Source organism: Ranitomeya imitator, chromosome 1, assembly GCF_032444005.1.
Source record: "Ranitomeya imitator isolate aRanImi1 chromosome 1, aRanImi1.pri, whole genome shotgun sequence".
Lineage (NCBI taxonomy): Eukaryota > Metazoa > Chordata > Amphibia > Anura > Dendrobatidae > Ranitomeya > Ranitomeya imitator.
This window is the reverse complement of record NC_091282.1, coordinates 948077597-948087814: the sequence shown is the minus strand read 5'-3', so window position 1 is coordinate 948087814 and position 10218 is coordinate 948077597.

Sequence of the window (10218 nt, the reverse complement as noted above, 5' to 3'; positions counted from 1 at the left end):
CTGCCTGCAGTAATCTCAGCCAGGTATGGCAGGCAGCTACTATCTCCCTGCCTGCAGTAATCTCAGCCAGGTATGGCAGGCAGCAATAAGGAGTGGACTGATGCACAAATGAAATAAAAAGTGTGGACAAACAAAAAAGATAGCTGTGCAGAAAGGAAGGAACAAGAGGATTTGTGCTTTGAAAAAAGCAGTTGGTTTGCACAGCGGCGTACACACAGCAATGCAGCTATCAGGGAGCCTTCTAGGGCAGCCCAATGAGCTACAGCGCTGAGGGGAAAAAAAAAAAAAAAAACTTCCACTGTCCCTGCACACCGAGGGTGGTGTTGGACAGTGCAAATCGCTGCAGCACAAGCGGTTTTGTGGTTAATGGACCCTGCCTAACGCTATCCCTGCTTCTGACAAAGCGGCAGCAACCTCTCCCTAAGCTCAGATCAGCAGCAGTAAGATGGCGGTCGGCGGGAACGCCTCTTTATAGCCCCTGTGACGTCGCAGACAGCAAGCCAATCACTGCAATGCCCTTCTCTAAGATGGTGGGGACCAGGACCTATGTCATCACGCTGCCCACACTCTGCGTTTACCTTCATTGGCTGAGAAATGGCGCTTTTCGCGTCATTGAAACGCGACTTTGGCGCGAAAGTCGCGTACCGCATGGCCGACCCCGCACAGGGGTCGGATCGGGTTTCATGAAACCCCGACTTAGCCAAAAGTCGGCGACTTTTGAAAATGTTCGACCCGTTTCGCTCAACCCTAGAGATTAATATTTACATTTGTGCTTCAGTGACAGTCCTGCGTGTGTGGCATCTCTCTCATTTGTTGCCACCAACAACAGAGTGTGTAACATTGTGCCTGATTTTCGTTGTGGTCTCACTCACCTGTAAAGTAGTAGCTAAATCATACTGAAGTTATAGCTCACCGTGTAATTTGTGTGACAGCAACAAATACCGTTAGTTTGTTTACGTTTTTAAAGCAATGAGGAAGTATGGTGGAAGAGGTCGTGGCCGGGGGCGTTCATTGTCAGCTGGTAATGAGGGTAGTGGTAGTGGTGGAGCATCAGCTGGTCGTGGGAAAAAAAATATTGCACCTAAGTCTGGAGCTGTGGAGCCAGGTTCGTCGTCTGGCTACACAAGGCCTCGAACGCTCCCTTTTCTGGGAGTAGGAAAACCGCTTTTAAAGCCGGAGCAGCAAGAGCAAGTTTTGGCTTATCTTGCTGACTCAGCCTCTAGCTCTTTTGCCTCCTCTCGTGAAACTGGTAAATGTCAAAGCAGCGCGTCGTTAGTGGATGTTCACGGTCAGGGACAAGTCGCTTCCTTGTCCTCTTCAGCAAAAACAACAACAGAGAAGAATGCAGCAGGCGACACAACGGGTTACTCCATGGAGCTCTTTACACATACCGTCCCTGGCTTAGAAAGTGAAGCAGTTAACAGTCCATGCCCATTACAAGTTGAATCTGACATGGAGTGCACTGATGCACAGCCACAGCCAGACTACTATGCTGGTCCTTTGACTCAGACCACAACATTGCCCTCGCAGGGTGCTGATCAAGAATCAGACCCTGATGAGACTATGTTGCCCCATCACGAACGCTATACCACCGACCGACACGGTGACACAGACGAAGTTGCACACGAGCTACAAGAAGAGGTAATAGATGACCCAGTTCTTGACCCCGATTGGCAGCCATTGGGGGAACAGGGTGCAGGCGGCAGCAGTTCTGAAGCGGAGGAGGAGGGGCCGCAGCAGGCATCAACATCGCAACAGGTTCCATCTGCCGGGCCCGTATCTTGCCCAAAACGCGTGGCAAAGCCAAAACCTGTTGGAGGACAGCGTGGCCATCCGGTTAAAGCTCAGTCTGCAATGCCTGAAAAGGTATCCGATGCTAGAAAGAGTGCAGTCTGGCATTTTTTTAAACAACATCCAATTGATCAGCGCAAAGTCATCTGTCAAAAATGTTCAACTACCTTAAGCAGAGGACAGAATCTGAAAAGTCTCAATACAAGTTGCATGCATAGACATTTAACCACCATGCATTTGCAAGCCTGGACTAACTACCAAACGTCCCTTAAGGTTGTAGCACCCTCGGCCAATGAAGCTAGTCAGCAACGCAACATCCCTTCCGGCAGTGTAGGGCCACCATTTTCCGCACCACCTGCAGTATCTGTGCAGGTTTCTTTGCCAGGCCAAAGCCGTCAGGGTCAGGGAATCACCAGTTTCGTAGTAGGAAACACTGCATCTAGGGCACCGGTGGCAACAATACCATCTCCCACCGTCTCTCAGTCTGCCATGTCCACCGGCACCCCCACTAGTTCCACGATCTCCAGCTCTCCAGTCCAGCTCACCCTACATGAGACTATGGTTAGAAAAAGGAAGTACTTAGCCTCGCATCCGCGTACACAGGGTTTGAACGCACACATAGCTAAACTAATCTCGTTAGAGATGATGCCCTACCGGTTAGTTGAAAGCGAAGCTTTCAAAGCCCTGATGGACTACGCTGTACCACGCTACGAGCTACCCAGTCGACACTTTTTTTCCAGAAAAGCCATCCCAGCCCTCCACCAGCATGTTAAAGAGCGCATCGTCCATGCACTCAGGCAATCTGTGAGCACAAAGGTGCATCTGACAACAGATGCATGGACCAGTAGGCATGGCCAGGGACGTTACGTGTCCATCACGACACACTGGGTAAATGTGGTGGATGCAGGGTCCACAGGGGGACAGCAAGTTTGGGACAGTTCTGCCTAGCCCACGGTCTAGGAAACAATTGGCTGTAGCCGTTCGCACCCCCTCCTCCTCCTCTTCGTCCTCCTGCAGAAGCGAGAGCTCGTCCACAGACCGCAGTCGCACAACCACTCCATCCGCAGCTGCCACTGTTGCACACCAGGTCTCCCATTATGGGGCAGCTACTGGCAAACGTCAGCAGGCTGTATTGGCTATGAAGTGTTTGGGCGACAACAGACACACCGCGGAAGTTCTGTCCGAGTTCTTGCAGAAAGAAACGCAGTCGTGGCTGGGCACTGTAGATCTTGAGGCAGGCAAGGTAGTGAGTGATAACAGAAGGAATTTCATGGCTGCCATCTCCCTTTCCCAACTGAAACACATTCCTTGCCTGGCTCACACCTTAAACCTGGTGGTGCAGTGCTTCCTGAAAAGTTATCCGGGGTTATCCGACCTGCTCCTCAAAGTGCGTGGACTTTGCTCACATATCCGCCGTTCGCCCGTACACTCCAGCCGTATGCAGACCTATCAGCGTTCTTTGAACCTTCCCCAGCATCGCCTAATCATAGACGTTGCAACAAGGTGGAACTCAACACTGCACATGCTTCAGAGACTGTGTGAACAGAGGCGGGCTGTTATGTTTTTGTGGGAGGATACACATACACGGGCAGGCAGTAGGATGGCAGACATGGAGTTGTCAGGTGTGCAGTGGTCGAAGATTCAAGACATGTGTCAAGTCCTTCAGTGTTTTGAGGAATGCACATGGCTGGTTAGTGCAGACAACGCCATAATAAGCATGAGCATCCCCCTAATGCGTCTGCTGATGCAAAGTTTGACGCACATAAAGGATCAGGCGTCTGCAGCTGAGGAAGAGGAAAGCCTTGATGACAGTCAGCCATTGTCTGGCCAGGGCAGTGTACAGGACGAGGTAGCGGGCGAAGAGGAGGAGGAGGACGAGGAGGATGATGGGGATGATTATATTTTTAATGAGGAAGCTTTTCCGGGGCCACTAGAAATTGGTGGCGCGGCAAGGCCGGGTTCTGGTTTTTTGAGGGACACAAGTGACGTGGATTTGCCTGAAACTGCCCCTCAACCAAGCACAACCGCAGATTTGAGAACTGGAACTTTGGCCCACATGGCGGATTATGCCTTACGTATCCTCAAAAGGGACACACGCATAACTAAAATGATGAATGATGACGATTACTGGTTGGCCTGCCTCCTTGATCCTCGCTATAAAGGCAAATTGCAAAATATAATGCCACATGAGAACTTGGAACTAATATTAGCAACCAAACAATCAACTCTTGTTGACCGTTTGCTTCTGGCATTCCCTGCACACAGTGCCCGTGATCGTTCTCACACGAGCTGCAGGGGCCAGCAGACCAGAGGAGTTAGAGGGGCAGAAATCAGAAGTGGCGTTGGCCAGAGGGGTTTTCTGACCAGGTTGTGGAGTGATTTTGCTATGACCGCAGACAGGACAGGTACTGCAGCATCAATTCAAAGTGACAGGAGACAACATTTGTCCAGTATGGTTACAAACTATTTTTCATCCCTTATCGATGTTCTCCCTCAACCGTCATTCCCATTTGATTACTGGGCATCAAAATTAGACACCTGGCCAGAATTGGCAGAATATGCATTGCAGGAGCTTGCTTGCCCGGCAGCTAGTGTCCTATCAGTAAGAGTATTCAGTGCTGCAGGTTCAATACTAACAGAAAAAAGGACTCGTCTGGCTACCCAAAATGTAGATGATCTAACCTTCATTAAAATGAACCACAACTGGATTTCGAAATCTTTTGCCCCACCTTGCCCGGCTGACACCTAGCTTTCCTATGAAAAGGTCTTGCCTGTGGACTATTCTGAATGCCTTTTCCAATCTCGTAATTTTCTGCACCTGATTGTCCAGCATACGACATGTTTACACCTCACTAAATGGCCAAACTCCCCACACGGGGCCGTGGTATCGACACTTGGCGACAGCACCCGTGAGAGTGCAGTTTGTCTGAAGAGGTGGGTGAGCCCGCTTTTGGTCGACGGCACTGCCACTGGGTCCCTCCTAGTACAATAAAGTGTCTCTGGCGGTGGTGGTGCGCACCCAACGTCAGACACACCGTTGTAATATGAGGGGCCCTGGGCCTGTACCGCCGGCCACAAGACAGTTTCCCCCCACCCCACCTCAAACAGTGCTCTACCACTTGCAAAATTATCTCACAGCTCCACCAATGTTTAGTCTATGCGCTGACATCCTTCAATGCCTGCCACTGACAATACCATTGTATTGACATTTTTGTTATGTTAGGCCTTCGATGCCTGTCTGTGGTCACTCCTTCCACTAGGCCTCCACTGACCACACCACTGCTGCCCGTGTACCCATGGAACCAATTTAAAATTGCCTACAGCCATGTGTTATTATTTTAGGCCTTCGATGCCTGTCTGCGGTCACTCCTTCCACTAGGCCTCCACTGACCACACCACTGCTGCCCGTGTACCCCTGGAACCAATTTAAAATTGCCTACAGCCATGTGTTATTATTTTAGGCCTTCGATGCCTGTCTGCGGTCACTCCTTCCACTAGGCCTCCACTGACCACACCACTGCTGCCCGTGTACCCCTGGAACCAATTTAAAATTGCCTACAGCCATGTGTTATTATTTTAGGCCTTCGATGCCTGTCTGTGGTCACTCCTTCCACTAGGCCTCCACTGACCACACCACTGCTGCCCGTGTACCCCTGGAACCAATTTAAAATTGCCTACAGCCATGTGTTATTATTTTAGGCCTTCGATGCCTGTCTGTGGTCACTCCTTCCACTAGGCCTCCACTGACCACACCACTGCTGCCCGTGTACCCCTGGAACCAATTTAAAATTGCCTACAGCCATGTATTATTATTTTAGGCCTTCGATGCCTGTCTGCGGTCACTCCTTCCACTAGGCCTCCACTGACCACACCACTGCTGCCCGTGTACCCCTGGAACCAATTTAAAATTGCCTACAGCCATGTGTTATTATTTTAGGCCTTCGATGCCTGTCTGTGGTCACTCCTTCCACTAGGCCTCCACTGACCACACCACTGCTGCCCGTGTACCCCTGGAACCAATTTAAAATTGCCTACAGCCATGTGTTATTATTTTAGGCCTTCGATGCCTGTCTGTGGTCACTCCTTCCACTAGGCCTCCACTGACCACACCACTGCTGCCCGTGTACCCCTGGAACCAATTTAAAATTGCCTACAGCCAGCCCAATTTTTTTATTTTAGGCCTTCGATGCCTGTCTGCGGTCCATTCTTTCAACTACTACTACACTGACCAGGGCACTGCTGCCCGTGTACCCCTGGAACCAATTTAAAATTGCCTACAGCCAGCCCAATTTTTTTATTTTAGGCCTTCGATGCCTGTCTGCGGTCCATTCTTTCAACTACTACTACACTGACCAGGGCACTGCTGCCCGTGTACCCCTGGAACCAATTTAAAATTGCCTACAGCCATGTGTTATTATTTTAGGCCTTCGATGCCTGTCTGTGGTCACTCCTTCCACTAGGCCTCCACTGACCACACCACTGCTGCCCGTGTACCCCTGTAACCAATTTAAAATTGCCTACAGCCATGTGTTATTATTTTAGGCCTTCGATGCCTGTCTGCGGTCACTCCTTCCACTAGGCCTCCACTGACCACACCACTGCTGCCCGTGTACCCCTGGAACCAATTTAAAATTGCCTACAGCCATGTGTTATTATTTTAGGCCTTCGATGCCTGTCTGCGGTCACTCCTTCCACTAGGCCTCCACTGACCACACCACTGCTGCCCGTGTACCCCTGGAACCAATTTAAAATTGCCTACAGCCAGCCCAATTTTTTTATTTTAGGCCTTCGATGCCTGTCTGCGGTCCATTCTTTCAACTACTACTACACTGACCAGGGCACTGCTGCCCGTGTACCCCTGGAACCAATTTAAAATTGCCTACAGCCAGCCCAATTTTTTTATTTTAGGCCTTTGATGCCTGTCTGCGGTCCATTCTTTCAACTACTACTACACTGACCAGGGCACTGCTGCCCGTGTACCCCTGGAACCAATTTAAAATTGCCTACAGCCATGTGTTATTATTTTAGGCCTTCGATGCCTGTCTGTGGTCACTCCTTCCACTAGGCCTCCACTGACCACACCACTGCTGCCCGTGTACCCCTGGAACCAATTTAAAATTGCCTACAGCCATGTGTTATTATTTTAGGCCTTCGATGCCTGTCTGCGGTCACTCCTTCCACTAGGCCTCCACTGACCACACCACTGCTGCCCGTGTACCCCTGGAACCAACATCAGAAAATATAAAAATAAATATTTTGCTTATAAAAAAGAAAATACTGGAGAGATATCAAATGCAGACATTTTAACATTAAAAACAAACACATACAACAAAAATCTGGTACAGTACTAAAAATGGCCACCAGCTACAATAACTTTCTCCTGCAAGTAGTTAACTGAAAGGTTTTTTCAATTTTAAACACAGATATGGCATCCACTGAGTGTTGTCCTGTCGCGTCTTCTTTATATTATTGCCAAGAAGATGCAAAACAATGAAAATAATAAAATCATTATTTACCAAAAAAATAGAGTAAGGGTACCGTCACACTATAACATTTCGATCGCTACGACGGTACGATTCGTGACGTTCCAGCGATATCGTTACGATATCGCTGTGTCTGACACGCAGCAGCGATCAGGGATCCTGCTGAGAATCGTACGTCGTAGCAGATCGTTTAGAACTTTCTTTCATCGCTGGATCTCCCGCTGTCATCGCTAGATCGGTGTGTGTGACACCGATCTAGCGATCTAGCGATGCGATCCAGCGATGCGTTCGCTTGTAACCAGGGTAAACATCGGGTAACTAAGCGCAGGACCGCGCTTAGTTACCCGATGTTTACCCTGGTTACAAGCGTTAAACTAAAAAAAAAAAAACAGCACATACTTACATTCTGGTGTCCGTCAGGTCCCTTGCAGTCTGCTTCCCGCACTGTGACTGCCGGCCGTAAAGTGAAAGCAGAGCACAGCGGCTGTGCTTTCACTTTCACTTTACGGCCGGCAATCACTGAGTGCGGGAACCAGACTGCAAGGGACCTGACGGACACCAGAATGTAAGTATGTGCTGTTTGTTTTTTTTTAGTTTAACGCTTGTAACCAGGGTAAACATTGGGTAACTAAGCGCGGTCCTGCGCTTAGTTACCCGATGTTTACCCTGGTTACCCAGGGACCTCGGGATCGTTGGTCGCTGGAGAGCTGTCTGTGTGACAGCTCCCCAGCGACCACACTACGATTTACCTACGATCACGGCCAGGTCATATCGCTGGTCGTGATCGTAGGTAAATCGTATAGTGTGACGGTACCCTAAGTCAAAACCACATTGCAAATAAACATTCATTACAAATAAAGAAGCAGGGCGCGTCCGAGGGTGAGTATATACCTAATAAGAATATAATCACCCTCAGACGCGCCCTGCTTCTTTCCGACAGCCTTCCTTCCTAAGAATCAGCCCTTCCGTGGTGTAGAGAGAGGGTTTGTTACACTCCAAGGTGTTCCCCAGGTTGCCTTTCCTGAGCTTCGATCTTCCGGCTCTCGTTTCGTAGTTGTTGGAAACTACACTGCATTAGGCCTACAAATTGGGTATGGGGTGTAGAGAGATGGTGTGTTCCACTCCAAGGTGTTCCCCAGGTTTCCTCGCCAATGCTTCGATCTTCATGCTCTCGTTTAGTAGTTGTTGGAAACTACACTGCATTAGGCCTACAAATTGGGTATGGGGTGTAGAGAGATGGTGTGTTCCACTCCAAGGTGTTCTCCAGGTTGCCTTTCCTGAACTTCTATCTTCAGGCTCTCATTAAATTGTGGTTAAACGGAACAACTGCATTTGGCGTACTAGTTGGTTTGGGGCCTACTATCGGTGTCTGCCACTCCTTGCTGTTCTCCTGGTTTCCTGTCCTGAAATTCCATTTTCAGGCGCTCGTTAAGTAGTTGTTAATGTTAGACTGCATTTGGCCTACTAGTTGGGTTGGGGCCTACTATCGGTGTCTGCCACTCCTTGCTGTTCTCCTCCACTGAACAAAGCTGTGCCGCCTGTTTACTACGGTTGCCAATTTTGAACTGCATTTCGACTACTTACTGATTTGGGCCTACTCTCTGTGTCAGCCTCTCATTCCAGTTGTCCTCCACTGCAATGCCCCCTGGTTATTCCTGTGTTACCAATTTTGAACTGCATTTAGCCAACTTTATTCTTTGGGCCTATATCTGTGTTTCCTCCTCATCCTGCCCATTGCCCAGCCAGTGATAGATGAGTCTGCTGGTACATTGACCCATAACGCAACATTCCCCGTGCACGCTACACAACAACATTGTGATCCTGCTGAAAGTCAGGTTGCTCTTCCCGCATACCATACCACCTTACACGGGGACAAAGAGGAAGGTGCAGATGAAAGTGCAGGTTCCTTCATCAGGTGGGGGGAGGAATACTAGTTGGCGACGTCACTGGCACAGGGCCTCTCATAGTACGCAAAAGTGTTGCTGCCGGTGGGAGGCGCCCCCGCCGTGCAAACACACCGCTGTACTTTGAGGGGCCCTGTGCCAGTGCCAATGCCAACGAGTGGGCCCCCCTGCTTGCTCAGGTTCACAGCACTTGCAAAGTTGAAATACTTACCTCTCCCTGCCCCACTGCCGTGACGTGGTCCAGATTTCCTGGGCCCACTAATTACTTGAACCAGCCCTACCCACCACAACTTTAGCCAAATGACCCCCAATTTCAAATGCCTTCCAATTATTATAAGGTAAATTACGCTTGACAAGCTTCATTAAGAAGAATGGATAGTTTTGACATTAAAATGGGCACTCTAGGTGTTTTCCTGGCCCCCACTCACTGCCGACTATGCTCCCCCATTGACTTGCATTGGGTTTCGTGTTTCGGTCGATCCCGACTTTACGTCATAATCGGCCGATTTCACTCGACCCGACTTTTGAGATAGTCGGGTTTCGCGAAACCCGGCTCGACTCTAAAAAGGTCAAGGTCGCTCAACTCTAATGTTTACTATGAAGTAGGAAGTGAACACTCAAATCACTAATGTTGCACAGTGACAACAGAACAGCGATAGCTACTTGTTCAGATACTGCAGGTTAGCAATAGGTACTGGTTATGACACTACAGGTTTTAGAGATAGGTATTGACACTGCAGTTTCAGAGACCACAGGATAAGCGATAGGTACTGATTCAGACAGGAGGTTTAGAGATAGGTACTGGTAAAAACACAGCAGGTTTAAGGAAAGATCGTAATTAGATACAAACAGGTTCACGGATAGGTCCTAATCCAGACTACATCAGACACAGGTAAAGGCTCAGGGTATCGGCCTGGTCATATAGACCCAGAGAAACAGGAACAGGCAAAATCAGATACTGGTACAGGTTTCAGGGTACAGGCCTGGGCATATACACCCAGGGAAACAGGTTTTGGCAACATAACAAACAAGACAGGACC